The 15,675-nt window shown below is 40.7% G+C and overlaps 1 protein-coding gene across 4 annotated transcripts in view; it reads left to right on the plus strand.

Moving 5' to 3' along the window:
* The first annotated feature begins 968 nt into the window (after window positions 1-968).
* The window catches only part of LOC129779414 (GATA-binding factor A-like), a 115,507-nt gene continuing 100,800 nt past the window's right edge, over window positions 969-15,675 (plus strand). Inside the window, exons 1-2 of one of the 4 annotated variants that reach the window (XM_055786877.1) lie at window positions 970-1,388; window positions 1,450-1,984. The gene's annotated coding sequence lies outside the window, so the exon portion shown is untranslated. Of the gene's footprint in view, window positions 1,985-15,675 lie in introns of all 4 variants that reach the window. The other 3 variants (XM_055786878.1, XM_055786876.1, XM_055786879.1) reach the window with 3 other exon arrangements.

Below are 15,675 nucleotides of genomic sequence, written 5' to 3' on the forward strand. Positions count from 1 at the left end.
AATCTGATATTATAATGATGAGTTTTGTTAGAAATACTATAAGTTTTATAGTAAAAGGTGAATTCAACGGGATCGAATAGAAGATCAATCAATGAACAGTTCTGCGATTGGACCCATGAACTTGCTCATAGTAAGAAAAGGTGAATGTTTGAAGGTATTGATAACAAAAAAACAAGTTTTGGGCGGGACGAAGTTTGCCGGGTCAGCTAGTATTTTTAATAAAAATATGTGCTTTCGGACCGATTGAGTCAGCGCGCAAAAATGTTTGTTTCGGTTTTACGAACGACGAAAAGTAAACAAAGGTACGGATTGCGTTAAGATATTCCAATATTCTGGTTATAACTGTTCACTGAGAAAATATATCAATCCATCATTCCTAGTACTAGTTATGGCTTCCGTTTCAACTTACCCCGTGTTTCTACTTGCCCCGGTGTACCTTAACGAAAATAATGTTTTAATTTATACAAATTTTAAATATGGAATTCAATTCTTGAGAAGAATTTTTTGTTTTCAATGATTGTAGATACGCCATCATAAAAAAAAATCAGTGGTACATATATGAAATTGATCATATGGTAATCAAAATTGTGATTTTGGGTAATTACCACTTAATGTACAATGTTAGAAAAATCGGAGAAGGTCGCGTCGAAATCGTCAAAATATCTAAGAAACAAGGATCGAATGGGCCAGAAGTAGCTCTTCTTCCACGAGCTACCTTATCCATTGTCATTCGCGATACACAGAGCTTCTCTTCCAACCAGTTTTGCTGTTCATTTCAAGTCAAGATTGGTGCCTTCTCGTTCGCTCATTCGCTCACGCTGCATTAAGGGCTGTTTGCTGTCGACAGGACAGTAGTGTTTCTTTCTTTCCAAACTGCCTGCCTTTTGCCATCGTCATGGACTCGTGGTGTAGTGGCGGGTGATGTTCTTCAGCTCGACTTGAGCCGGTTTATTTTGACTCGGGACTTGCCTCTTGCTTGTGTGGGGTATTTCGAAGGCATGCTGTTTGTTGGCAATGCCGTATATATGCTATGGGTGTTGTGTAGCAAGTTTCGGGGCGTCAGAATGAGTCAACAACAGCCAGTCGCTTCTGTGAGGTGCTTTTTTTTGTCGCTGTATGCAGCAAGAAGGAGGCATGGAACGAGAGATTGTCGACGGAAAAAAAGAGGCAGCGACTTTGGATCGAGATTGCGCCACTCCGGTCTTTTAGTTGATTGAAGTTATCGAAAGGGATAAGACGGCTTTTTATGATAATTTTCGTGCGGATCGCTCGTATGTGTCGTATGCTCAAACGTATTACTGATTGCTGGCTCTGTATGGCGTAGTGCGATCGCTGGATCCTTTCTCTCTCTCTCTCTCCCCGAGGGAATTGGGAAGCCATTGTGAGGGGTGTGTATTTTTTTATGATAAGAAGTGTGCTGATTGTTTGCTGATTACGTCTTGTTGACAGATAGCAGCATAGTGCAGCAGAGAAACATATGCGAAACAAGAGGAAGCTGTTTGTGAAGTGATTATTTAGTGGTCGATGAATAATTCATTTATGTTGTGGGATATTACGTTTTTATTAATGCAGAAGTGATCACCCGAGTTAACCGGCGTGCAATACATCTGGCGTATGATTCAGTGTGCGGTTTTTTCGATCATCGCGTGCAGACTCGCGCCATCTTAGTTTGAGTAGGAGTTGGAGCATAACGTGCGTGAGCTGTCTTTCATTGATCTCCATGTGTATAATTGTGATGGTAATGAGATTATGTGTGTGCGCAACATAACTGAGTGTCTCCAACATTACTGATCTCGGAGTGTAGAAAGCAGGAAACATAAGAAACTATTTGTTATCTTGGTTGTTCGGGTTCTATGTATCAGTGGTGATCAACATTTGTCATTGCTGTCCACTGAGCGTGAAGAAAGACCAATGCTAGTGGTTCAGAGGTTTGCAAAGCAAGAAAACTCGAACGCTGTTTCTATGCGTACTTGACTCAATCTAGGTGAGTAAATTGGTTTTTACGATTACTGTTAACGGTCGTAATTGCGTAAATCACTATAAGTGGACCAACAATTTGTCGCCGATAAGTCGAGCGCAGTAATTGCTCGTTTACGAAATGAATATAACAGCTGATATGGATACTTTGTTGCATAAACATTTAGATTCCTGTCCGACCAACTTATTTTTCCAATACCGACGACCTCAAGGCAATTGCAACTGTTCTATTAAATCTTCCATCTCCAATCAGGTCGCCGCTTGAGAGATTTATAAGTTTAACCACTTCTAATCACCGAACTTGTCCTGAATAGATAAATTTAAAATGCTAACGTTATTGAGAAACTTTTTTCAATTCTATTTATTCATGTACAAACTGTATTTCATGTGGTACACTGAAATCGAAAATTTAAACTACAAACATTACAAAAAACTAATGTACTGAATTTCTATTACAAATATATCTGTCTGGAATGGCCCAAGAATTTTCCAGAACGTGAACAGTAGTGACTGCTTCTTCACACCCAATTATGAGTTGAGGATGCTTATTGATACTGTATTGGATAAGACATTTGCAACTCACTATGAACAATTGAAAAGTGTCAGTTAACTTGAATGTTGAGACGATTCCGTAGTCTGAATTCATGTCACACGATCGCTAAGACAATCAGCTGTTTTACGACAGCACACGGAAAATGTTTTATTTGTAAGCACCATTTGTGAGCTAATCAAAGAAAGAACAACTTTATAATTTCTTTTGATTCTATTAAAGTGTTGAAACTCCGCGTTGCCCTGCGAAGAAGCCTTCGTTTGACGTGGGATTACGTGTTCCAGGAACATATTGGGGGTATGTACATATTGAAAAACTGAACATTGCTTGCGTCACAAAGAAACGATCAATTTTGTGCGATTATTGTTCAGTCATTTCTTGATGGATTTACGAGATTCTTGCACCAATAATTCTTGAAGTTTCCTTACAATCTATTACAATATCGAAAATAATGTGTTTGGCAATAGTTATTTTATAAAAAAAAGAAGTGTGGAGATTAGAGCTTCTAATTTCCCAGAAATTCGTATGACGTTTACCTAACACGGGCCAAAAAATCGGGTACTGTAACGAATCTCTATTGATGATACAAGAAGTGAGTTCTGAGTGAGTGAGAATTCAGCAGCGTCAATTCCCTAATCCTAGGTCGACTATGCGGTTATCTTTCGGATACAACCCTTTTTACTGAGGAATCAGAAAAAGGCTCATGTTTGCATATATGTGTGAATATATATATATGTATGGAGCAATAGTTTTTTTGCATTTGGTTTGTTAATGGCGACATTTTTTTTCTTGCTGATGACATAAATTTTGTGCAAACGAATACTGTACAATATATTCAAATACTGTTTCTGAATATTTGCTTTCATTTTTCTTTTGATACCGTAACTCCACCATATACTGCGCAGTAAAGACTTTTCAAAGTTTAAACTATTCTGTAATATAATTAGGCATCATATCACAAAACAGTTAATGAAGTCTTGAAACTGTATCATGATTAGTTACATTGGAAATAAAAAAAAACCGTAAACAATATTTCATAAGTTCTTCGCTTAATGTCGGGATGACGTCTTAGGAAACCATTCACCAACTTGTATTCAGGGACACCCCCCGTAAATGGGTTCTTCCTTTGAACGGTTTGCAGAAAATATGCAGAGGATGTAATCAAACGTTTCTTGTCAATCGGAAACCCCGTCCTCGATTACCCACTGGAAGATGCTTTCTTGCCCATATTGAGTGTTTTCCAGGGCGCTTCACGTTACCATTCAGTTTCAGTTGCGCACGGAGAGAACATTCCGGGTTTCATTGATATTTTGCACAAGAATTTGTTGCGTCTTAAAATCGATGCTGACAGGAACAAAAATGTGACATTTTTAATAGTGTTTTTTATATTTTTTTCCCGCAAAACTCTTTTTTTTCGGTGAGTTATCGGGTGATCATAAAGACAAAAGAACAATCTCAATAGTCAATTGGTGTATTTAGTCTAAAAAAGTCACAGGAGAGTTGTGTCCGAGACACGACCGCATAGTTGACGTAGGATCCCGTAAGGCTATCTGTTGATTTTGGATATGTTTGAAGAATAACATCGTTAAACTCTTTGATAATGATTTTGTGGCCCTGAAAAGGGCCGTTTTGTTTGATATTCTTTGTTCTCTTCACCAGTGTTTACCGGATGATGTTGACAGAAGGATGGTAAAAAGTCGTTGGATGGTGCGTATCAGATAGAAGATGCCGAAGTGGCATGAGACATGATGAAAACCGCCCTTTGTGACCCTAGACTAAATACCTCCTGTGTTATGTGTGGATGAAATAAAGAAAAAAAAGCTCACCAATGTAATATAAAATAATTATCAATAACGAACACAATTATCGATTTTTCTCATCAGTAAAAGCATGTTGTTTTAATATAGAGAAAACATTTGAAATGGAAAAGGTAATTTTCTTTTATAATTTTTAATTTCTGAGTGTTTTTCAAACCCAATGCGAATTTTAATTGGACTAACAACATCTAATACTATATGTAGAGCATATGGGAAATCACTTTTTCGAATATTTTTTCACTTTTCAAATTTTTCTCACCGTATGAACTTTCTTTAGGTGAAAATGAACACAAAAAAACAGACAACTCAAGCCGAACGATCCGTTCTCGAACGGGAACAAACCTTGGTTTTTATTTATGAGAACTGAAATGAATCGTTTCATATATCAAGTCACACAACTGCTACCATATACAATTTTACACTTACACTTGTGCTAAATTTTTCACAATACTCGATCGGTCATTGATATGAAATTTCACGAAGCAACCAACATTAAAGATCCAAAATTAAATGTTATTTTTTTTTTTATCCAAAATATATATTTTATTAAGGCTCATATGGCGTCAGCCTAACGGGGCCGGGAGTTCAATATTTCGACAATGTTTGCTTACAACTATGTTAGTAATATGTAACCGATTACTCGCGGTTGGCTCGAGGTTAGTATTACAAGTGTTCTCATAATTGGTATGTTGCAGTCTTCGATGCTCTGTACGTGTGCCCGACACGGGATACTTCCTATTGGGATGCAGCTGACCATTGATCAGCAACGCCCCCCTATTCTGTACCCCATGGTGCGTCTTTCTCGACTCGAGGAATCCAGGATAGAATGGTCACTAGCCGGCGCAAACATCAGCTCGTGTAGAGTTGTCATGAGCGGTACAACCTTTGGCTCTTGTTGAATGATCAGTGGACTGCACAACCTTCGGCCCGTGCATCTGTAAAGAGTGTGTGTATGTATTGCCGCGACTAAGTAAAAGTTTATCGTTCGGATAGGAGGGATATGAAACGGGGACACAACGAAGGAAACATCATTAAACGTTGACATCGGCGTTTCTGAGGAACAGGTATAGATGAAGCAGAAGATCAGGATCCCGGCTACCTAAGATATCCCGGACGGGGATATCCGATTGTCTGCCTTGTGCTCTCAGTGCTCTAGAGAGCTGAGAGCGAGCAGCATGGAACCGTATACACGACCAGACAACATGCTCGATGTCGTGGTAGCCATCGCCGCAATCACAAAGATTGTTTGCTGCGAGCCCAATGCGATAGAGATGCGCGTTTAGGTTGTAGTGATTGGACATGAGCCGAGATATCACGCGAATGAAATCACGACCTACATTCAATCCCTTAAACCAAGCACTCGTCGAAACCTTAGGGATAATCGTGTGTAACCAACGACCGAACTCATCTTCACTCCACATGCGCTGCCAACTAACGAGTGTGTCCTGACGAGGAATGTGAAAAAAATCATTATAGGCAATTTGCCTTTCAAAAAGTGTGCCTTCTGAAGCGCCCACCTTAGCTAGCGAGTCCGCTTTCTCATTCCCCGGAATCGAGCAATGAGAGGGAACCCATGCTAAGGTAATCTTGAATAATTTTTCGACCAAAACACTCAATAGATGTCTTATTTTTGTTAGGAAATAAGATGAGCGTTTATCAACTTTCATTGAGCGGATTGCCTCTATTGAGCTGAGACTGTCTGAAAAAATAAAATAATGGTCGATGGGCAGTGTTTCAATGATCCCTAGAGCATAGTATATCGCACCCATTTCTGCGACATACACGGAACAAGGATCTTTGAGTTTGAAAGAGGCACTGGAATTTTCATTGAAGATGCCGAAGCCAGTGGACCCGTTTATGTATGAACCGTCAGTAAAGAACATTTTATCAGATCCAACTTTCCCAAATTTTTCCGAAAATATCGACGGAATAACATTGGAGCGTAGGTGATCTGGTATGCCATGGATTTTTTGTCGCATGGACAGATAAAAAATGACAGAGGAATTGCAAAAGTATGGGAAGCAAACTTGGTTGGAGATGCCTGGTGAAGGGTGCACGTCGTTTTGCCGGATAGGTAAAGCTGGAATTGGGCGGGTTCGTGCTTCCTAGAAAAAACGACCATTTCAGTTTTCTCCGTAGAGAATTCGATACCCAGCTTGAGGGCCCACGTGAACAGATTGTTCATGGTATCTTGCAACGACTTTTGCAGAGCGACGGGATTAGTACCCGTGATGGAAATAACTCAATCGTCTGCAAGTTGTCTCAGCGTGCAGTCTCTAGTGAGACAATCATCCATATCATTGACGTAAAAACTGTACAAGAGGGGGCTTAGGCAGGAGCCTTGCGGTAGGCCCATAAAACTGTATCGAGAAGATTTTGAGTTGCCATGAGCGAAATTCATGTGCTTTTCTGACAGTAAATTGTACAGGAAATCATTCAGAATTGGTGAAAGTCCACGATTATGAAGTTTCTCTGAGAGAATTTCCATGGAAACTGAATCAAATGCCCCTTTGATATCGAGGAAAACGGAAGCCATTTGTTCTTTGCGAGCAAATGCGATTTGGATTTCAGAAGATAGCAGCGCGAGACAATCATTCGTCCCTTTACCTCGGCAGAAGCCAAACTGCGTATTTGGCAGCAAATTGTTCGTTTCGACCCACTTGTCCAAACGAAGTAGAATCATTTTCTCTAACAATTTGCGAATACAGGATAACATTGCAATCGGCCTATACGAGTTGTGATCGCAAGCCGGCTTGTTGGGTTTTCGTATGGCTATCACTCTCACTTGTCTCCAGTCATGCGGGACAATATTCAGCTCCAGAAACTTGTTGAACAAGTTCAGCAAACGCTGTTTTGTCAAGTCGGGAAGATTCTTCAACAAGTTGATTTTAATCTTGTCCGACCCCGGAGCTGAATTGTTACATGAGAGGAGGGCAATTGAGAATTCTACCATCGAAAAATTCTCATAATCGCATTGGAGCGGAATATCGCGTACGACGCTTTGTGCAGGAATAGAATCGGGACAAACCTTCCTTGCAAATTTGAAAATCCAACGGTCAGAGTATTCCTCACTTTCATTGGTATGGTTCCAGCCACGCATTCTCCTAGCCGTATTCCAAAGAGTACTCATAGCGGTCTCCCTTGACAAACCATTGACGAATTTCCGCCAATATCCACGCTCTTTTGCTTTAATCAGACCTTTTAGTTTGGCTTCTAGAGCTTGGTACTTTCGAAACCATTCCACTAATCCAGTTTTCCTGAATTTTTTGAAAGCGGATGATTTTTCAAGGTAGACCTTTGAACACTCCCTGTCCCACCAAAGTGATGGAGGACGACGTCGGAAAGTGGTAGCCGGTACACGTTTCTTTTGAGCTTGAAGTGCGCTATCGTAAATCAAACTTGATATAAAGTTATACTCTTCAAGGGGAGGAAGTTCATGCATCGAAATGATTGCTTCAGATATTAATTCTGCAAATTTTCTCCAGTCAATATTCTTCGTGAGGTCATACGCAATATCGGCTGACTCACTAGATTTTGATTCATTGGCGATCGATAAAATTATTGGTAGGTGATCACTACCGTGGGGATCTTGGATTACCTTCATGTGCAATCCAGGGATAATGAAGAAGAGCAGAGAGATATGTCTAGCATGCTTGCCCGTGCAGGAGGGTTGGCTATCCTAGTTGCTTCCCCAGTATTTAAAACTGTCATGTTGAAGTTGTCGCACAGATCATAAATCAACGTGGCACGGTTGTCATCGTAGAGTGACCCCCATGCTGTTCCATGGGAGTTGAAGTCACCTAAAATTAACCGCGGCTCCGGCAATGCCTCGATAATATCAAAGAACTGATAGCGGCCTACCGTAGTCCTGGGAGGAATATATATCGAAGCAATGCAGAGTTCTTTGCCATTGATTTGTATCTGGCAAGCGACAACTTCAATGCCTGTCATCGATGGGATAGTGACTCTATAGAAGGAGTGACGTTTTTTGATCCCCAATAGTACGCCACCAAACGAGTCGTTACGATCTAGGCGAATAATGTTGAAATCGTGAAAATTCAGCTCGTCGGCTGAACAAAGCCATGTTTCACAGAGAGAAAATACATCACAGTTAGAACTGTGAAATAAAAATTTAAATTGGTCTAGTTTAGGGATGATGCTTCTGCAATTCCACTGTATGACAGTGGTCAAATCCTTGACCTCTTGCGCTGAATTAGGCATCGAGGGAAATGAACGCTGCGACATTTTTCTTTCAAAATGTTCTCACAACCGGAAGCAAACATAATACTATGCTTTTAAGAGGATCATTTATATTTGAAGCATTTAAAATGTTATCCACAAGGTCTGAAAGCGCAAGCAGGCCAGGTAGTGGCTGTTGCTTCGACCGCGAAAATGGAACATACGGGTTGGGTGCTGCTCCGGGAAGTGCTGAGGACCCCTGATACGTAGAAGAACCGCGTAAACCAGGAGGTACTTGCTTCGGTCTATTCTCAGCACGTTCAGTTCGAGGCTTCATTCCAACTTGGGAAGTCTCGGTATTCTTTCTGGGGAGTGATGGAAAAGAAGTAATTTTTCTTTTCCTGATGGCACCCTGCGATGTACCGGAACATCCGGTATTGGGAGCGTCAGCAACAGGCTCGTCGCTCTGCAGAATGGAGTAGGGATTGTCCTGTGTCGTTGGCACGGAACTCTTAAGCATTTCTGCAAAAGTCCGCTTGGAACGTTCCTTTAAGGAACGCTTGAGTTTTTCCCCTCGTTGTATGTACACCGGGCATTGAGTAAAATCATGAGGAGTCCCGCCGCAATGAAGACACTTGTGCTCTTTCGCGCAAGGATTCTCATCATGGCTCTCTCCACAATCTGCGCAACGTTTTTTATTGCAACAATAGGCATCCGTGTGACCGAGTTGCATACATTTGTTGCATTTCATTACCCGGGGTACAAACAACCGAACAGGTAAACGAAGTGCCCCTATTGCAACGTAATTTGGAAGGGCGGAACCCTCAAAAGTCACACGAAAAGAGTTTGTCCGATTGAGAATTCTTTTGTCATTTTTATGTGACACAGATTTCAGTCGATCGCATGCAAGAATCTTCCAGTTTTTAGTGTGGAGTTCTTGAAGCGACCGACACCATCGATTATCTCTTTTCGGGTCAAACTCTTTTCGGTTATTACGACGTCTATTTCGACGTTGCAACAGGGTACGTATACACGATACTCAATCGCAAAGAGGTCGCAGCGCGTTATTTTGTTCGCTTGGGTCCTGCTTGAGACGACAACTCGTAGTTTGTCTGGCCCCATCCGTGTAATTTCGGTAACGTCAGAAAAATGTTGAGTTAGCTCCTTCGAGATGCGAATGACATTGAGAGATTTGGATTTTCGTCTAAAGTACACAATGAATGGGCCTTTGGAGCCTTCAGGGTATTCTTTAGGACGAAAATCCTGTTTCTCGTCGATTTCCTCATCTTCGGAACTATCAACTTCGTAAACAGAATTTTCTACCTCAATTTCTGCTTCATCCTCCTGCTCTTCAGGAGGAGGTTCGGTATCAGAAATATTCAATTGCGTCAACGGGGGTCCTTTCCGCCCTCAGTCATATTAAAAAAATCGGCCAACTGTTCGATATGAACAGAATATAATAATTATCAAAATGAATAATTAAAAAAAAATATTATAAGGTTATGCTGCGGATAATATTTATATTAATTTATTTTATTTATATAAAATTCTAAAATGAAAAAAACTTCCAATAAAATTTCAACGGTAATGTAACCAAGAAAAAATAGACACCCCTAATGCCAACGTTTGCCGATTTGGTAAACACACAGATGAACAATGGTGTAAATCGAGCACAGATGGTAGAAGGAATGATAGGAGGACAAAAGAAAAATAAACTTATACTTGCCGCTGCTGTGTGGCGTGTGTGATGAATCTGTCTGAATTGTATCCTCTGCGTCTCGGTCGCGCACCACTTTGAGCTTCGCTCTACTCGCAAGCGCAACCGATGAAAAAAAAACACAGTCTGATTCGATGTGGAAAAAAACACCTTTGTTGGATCGTTTCGAAAACCTGTCCGATCTACTTGCGAGTTATCGAACGAATGAATGAAAATTATTATTGATTTTATTTATTTTATTTTTCCGATTTACGACAAAAATATATTACTTACATTTAGCATTGAAGAGATCAAACATGTCAGTTACAATAATAAAATACATTGAATTAAAAAAATGTTTTTTTTTTGTTAAATTTTTGTCGGCGATCATCGTCTAAAGCGCTCCATTTCTCTGTATGTCATAGATCTAATCTTCATCTCCACATTACACTCGGGTTCGGGAAGTCCATTTTCCCACGGTCCAATGCAATATGTAGTCAAACCTTCACGTATCTGCCCGATATTTACGTGGAATCTATCCTTCATCGATCACAATTGATTAATTTTATAGATCGTTAAAACATTTAAACCCCCTTTTTTTCTCTATTATAGTGACTTTCAACACATTGCGGTTGGTTCGTCACTTTTACTTCCATTTTTGGAAGAATGTCGGGAGTGAGAATTGAACTCGTGATCTCTGCGTGAGAGGTATGGATGTTACCACTACGCCAGATCGCCTCCACTTAAACACACTTAGAATTCATTAGTTATTTTTTATCAAACACCCAAATATTCACTAGAAATAATTTATATGGCAGTACAACGTTTGCTCGCTAACGCTCGGTCGGACCTAACTAGAGGATCGTCTCCTATGTTTCACCGGGCAATCGGTGTAACACAAGTTTGCTTGCGAGAGGTCACCGCTTCCGACGGCGGGTCGGCGGCTGACTCCGGTTGCATCACTTCAGCGGCTTGGTGCCGCCTCGGTTCCTTATCCTCGTTAAACGGGTCTCAAAACAGATTTCATCACGAAACAATAAATTCATGATAAAAACTGCACTGCGGTGGTAAATACGCAAGTACCATTTTTTTTTCTTATCTGTTCTTCTCACATTTTCATTTCATTTTTTTTATGTTAAAGTTACCTGCTTAATTTTCGGAATATTTCATATCCCATGCTCATTTCTGAATGGCCTTGACACAAGATTGCCCAATTTCTAAAAATGACACAACGAAGTCTTCAACATCTTTTTCGAACTTCCCCATTACATTTTCTCATTTTACTTCGTAACATCGTAACAAGAGAATCGACAAAACTCTCTAATCTGATTTGTCGGAATTTTCCCTTCTTCATTCGGGTAAGTATTCCATCCGGGTGAATGATGCATTCGGGTATATGTTACATTCGACTAAACGTTGCATTCGGGTAAATGTCCATTCGGGTATATGTTGCATTCGGGTAAATGTCCATTTAGGTATATGTTACATTCGGGTATTTGTTACAATTCGGGTGAAAGTTATTCGGGTAAATGGTATTCGGGTGAATGGGATACAACCGTTTTTATCTGTTGTAGACCACTGATAGTAGTACTAACCTAAAAAAAATAAAAATGTTCAGCTGGAATATTGAAAACTACATGTTCCCGGTATATATTTGATAGGAAATATATACGGCGGGATAAAGCAACTGTCTTCGTTCATAATCTTTATTGTTTTGGTCAGGCGAGAAACATTCAAAAAACTATTTTCAAGGGAGTGTTTTCATCCTGAGGAACGAGATACATATTTCAACATACCGCAGCTTGTTTAAAAGCATGCCAAATAGATAATTGTTCATTAATACTTTTTACTTCGTCAATCCGATTAATATCGATATTCAAAAAGGAGCTACCGCAGACAGTTTTTACTTGCTATGCGACGAAACGTTCACTTTCAAAAATGTACCTAAATCCATTGATCACGCTAGTGGAACCCGAAAGCTTCTAGAATTGGCCACCCAACGTGATAAATCAACCTCTAGTAGGCTTACTAAGTCCAAAACTTTGCTTAGCTGCTTCAGCCAAATTGGTTATTCTCCAGCAGCGGCCAACAGCTAGCAGAAGCCATCGTCGCCACCATTAGTGTTTCGCCGACGGTCGATTTTCCTCTGCGTGTCTTTGGAGTTTGCCGCCGGTTGAGAGATTTATTTTTTTTTCTTGGCGACACATCACCTAACCGCACCTGACTAGGAAAAATGGAAGAAGTTGGTTGGATTTGAAACCAGAACGGGTCAGCTGGTGATATTGTTTCGGGTGGATCAGTGATGCGACCGGCATCTGATCGCAGCATCACGATCAATAGCAGGGGGAGAGAACGATTGGGAAGTTCTTGGCGGAGGACAAGCTTTTAGCTTTTTTACGAGCGGCGTGTCGCGGCCATCATCAGATCATAATCGTAAATGTGAGTTTCTTCTTCTCGATCGATCGATCGAAAACTTCTCCTGCAGATGATGGACTGAGATCGTAAATTTTTGCATAAGGAACGAAGTCGCCGGTCAGTTCAGCCGTCTCATTTGGTCCATTAGGGACAGTACCTCTCACCGGCTCGGAGATCATCAAATTTGGTGACGAGTCAATCGTTTTCGCACGTTGGCAAACAGTTGTGTTCTAATGGATTCGCTCGGTTTGAGAAGAAACGAAAGAATATGAGAAATGATCGGAGAGAGCGAAATCGTTAAGTCACCAAAAACCGGTTCTCAATCGATCAGTCGGTTGTCGTAAACTTTTTACGATGTTTACATGTTTATCACGACAGCCGGTGCATTGCACGTTTAATGTATTCGAAAAATGTGATAGATTTGCCAATCTTCTACGATATATCGGATTATACCAAAGGAACAAATCATTTGACTCCCCTCAAGCTAATCCGTCTATTTTATGTGATAATAGAGACCTCTGAAGATACATAAAGTCGAGCGGACAAAACTACCACAAGCACGTCTCAATTTCACGGTACTAAACCCGTACTCATAGGCAGGAAAGCACTTTAACCTCGTCGTTACGGATGTTTCAGTTTTTTTTTTTTGACTAATAAAACTACGTTTTATACAATATACACATTGCTGGAAGTCAAGTACTTGGCTTTTACTACTGACAGTAAGGGAAGTGCAATAAAGGAAGGGGAAAAGCATTCCAAGCAGTGTGCATCCTGCAATTTCAGCTAGGGCGAAATGTCAGCCATATAGGAGATACATACTTCGAAAGTCATTTTTAAGCAGAAATGATACTGGGAGGAAGAAAGCAGAACTAGGGACTAATTATGATTCAATAAAAGTTAATACTTTTATGATGATGGTTGTACGGGAATCGCCTTTCTACTTTCCTACCACTGGACAAGACGCAAAAGCATGAATGAATGCACACCGGAGAGGGAAAGGGAAGATTTATATCACTTGCTCTTGTGCCCTCTCGGTTTGTTAATGCTTGGAAGTGGAGCCGTGTTTATTGGCTCGTTTTTTTTTTCGTTTCTCGCTGATGGACCCCGGGATATGGCAGTGGTGTCCGATAGGTACACGCCAGCAGTGTAATATTTTTACTGTCTCATACCTGCCTGATGCGGCGATGATTTATGTGTTCATTGAAGATACGCTAGCTGTAGATTTATGACCCATCCCGCCTACCTGTGCCACTTCCAGAAAGTAACCGGCGCATGGTGTAAGCCTTGAAATTTGGCTAAAGAAAATCTCACGCTTGTTTTCGTCTGGATGGTAAACTGTGGGCACACAGTTTGTCCTTCAGAGGATTCTTTTTGTCGTTATCCCTTTCGAACTTATGGCTTCCTGTGTTGAATTGCAACATTGCTACTTACCATTGCATTCGCTTTCGACATGATACAATTTTCTATTTTAGGCAAATACTTGATTGATATGCTATAATTAGTGTTTCATACTGTGAGATTTCCTGTCGCCAGTCAATGAGCCGTTAGGGTAACCCCTTTTGGCAATTTCTCATTCATTAAAGTCTGCGTCCACTTTCATTGAGCAGTTCAAGCTCGCGGTTAAGTGACCCATCGTCCGTCGCAAGCATACGTTCATTCAGAAGTTCCACTTTGTTACTGTAACGAGCCGCAGCTATTGTAGGTTCCAACCGTTCCTGGTAAAATACGGCTCTGGACGAATGCAGTTCACCACTGCTGGAAAGGCAAGGTGTGATTTGACAAGTGTTGAATTTAGACTTTTCTCACGAACCATCAAAATGAAACCGAGGAATGAGATGAAACAGAAGCCGAATTAGTATGACAATATGAAATCATGAAAGACACTTATCGTATAACTGTAACTGGCGATTATGGAAATTAGTTATTTTCAAGTGAAACAACTTCAGCAGGACTAAATAAACTTCCACTTAGGGATGATTTTTGTAGGAACACATGTTCGGAACGTTGAGTGCCTTCGTCTTACACAGCTGCGTGGTGGTCTTAAGTCATTACCCATAAGGAGTTCAAATGAAACATGTTCATCATAAGGGTTAAAACGCTATTCACTAATTGCTGTGGATTTGTCAGCTGCAAACTGTCTGTCGGACAGTTCCAAATGCGTTTTTGAATTGTGAACTCGTTACAATTTTTATCAATCGATAATTTTCCAGCTCCCTTGAGTTGTTCCGAGAAACAACTAAATTATTTCAGAGCCCTTAATTATCCGAACATCTACACCACAAATGGCCGCCATTCGAACCCCCGTTTAATTGACGTCGAGGCAGGCCAGCATCGAAAGCTCACCCCAAGCCCAAACAAGCTTCGTCCGAGTGGCCCATCCATTAAGCAGCCATTATTGTATTGCATTCCATATTTATGCTGCTGCTGCTACTGTGCTCGAATCGAATACCAACAAATTGTTTTACGATTCTAACACATGGCATCGGGCCATTAAGTGGCGGGAAATTTCCTCCAACCGATCGATGTCGATTCACACGGGAGCATTTGATACAAACACATACCTTCAGCCCAGGTCGCAAATGGCGGTATTTAGTTGTTAGATTTATGTGGTCCGACGTGTTTCCATTGTGTTTCACTTCTCCCCCCCATCGCTGAGGTGGAATTTCACCCGAGAGTCTGCAAGTGAGCTGCATATATCTAGCGCTTCGTGAGGAGATTTATGACCAATTATCCCACCATCGAAGGCAATTCCTTCGGGTGTTGGGTTTAATTTGTACGAAACTGACATTAACAGGGATTGTCCGGCTTTTGCTCGATTCGGAGGGATTGCATGCGCTAGATTGTTGGAGTGGAACTGTAGAATTGCTTGGATAATTTGTAGGATGATGTACTGTTAGCTATTGTATTAGATGATAGACACATTCTGCAAGAAAGTGATCATTATATGGATGCTTCAATTGCCAAATCGATTAACTCCATAAAACAAGATGTTGAGAAAAATGATAAAATATTACAGGTAAACTTCGATATAACGTACATTT

Source organism: Toxorhynchites rutilus, chromosome 3 (assembly GCF_029784135.1).
Source record: "Toxorhynchites rutilus septentrionalis strain SRP chromosome 3, ASM2978413v1, whole genome shotgun sequence".
In the NCBI taxonomy this organism is placed as follows: Eukaryota; Metazoa; Arthropoda; class Insecta; order Diptera; family Culicidae; genus Toxorhynchites; species Toxorhynchites rutilus.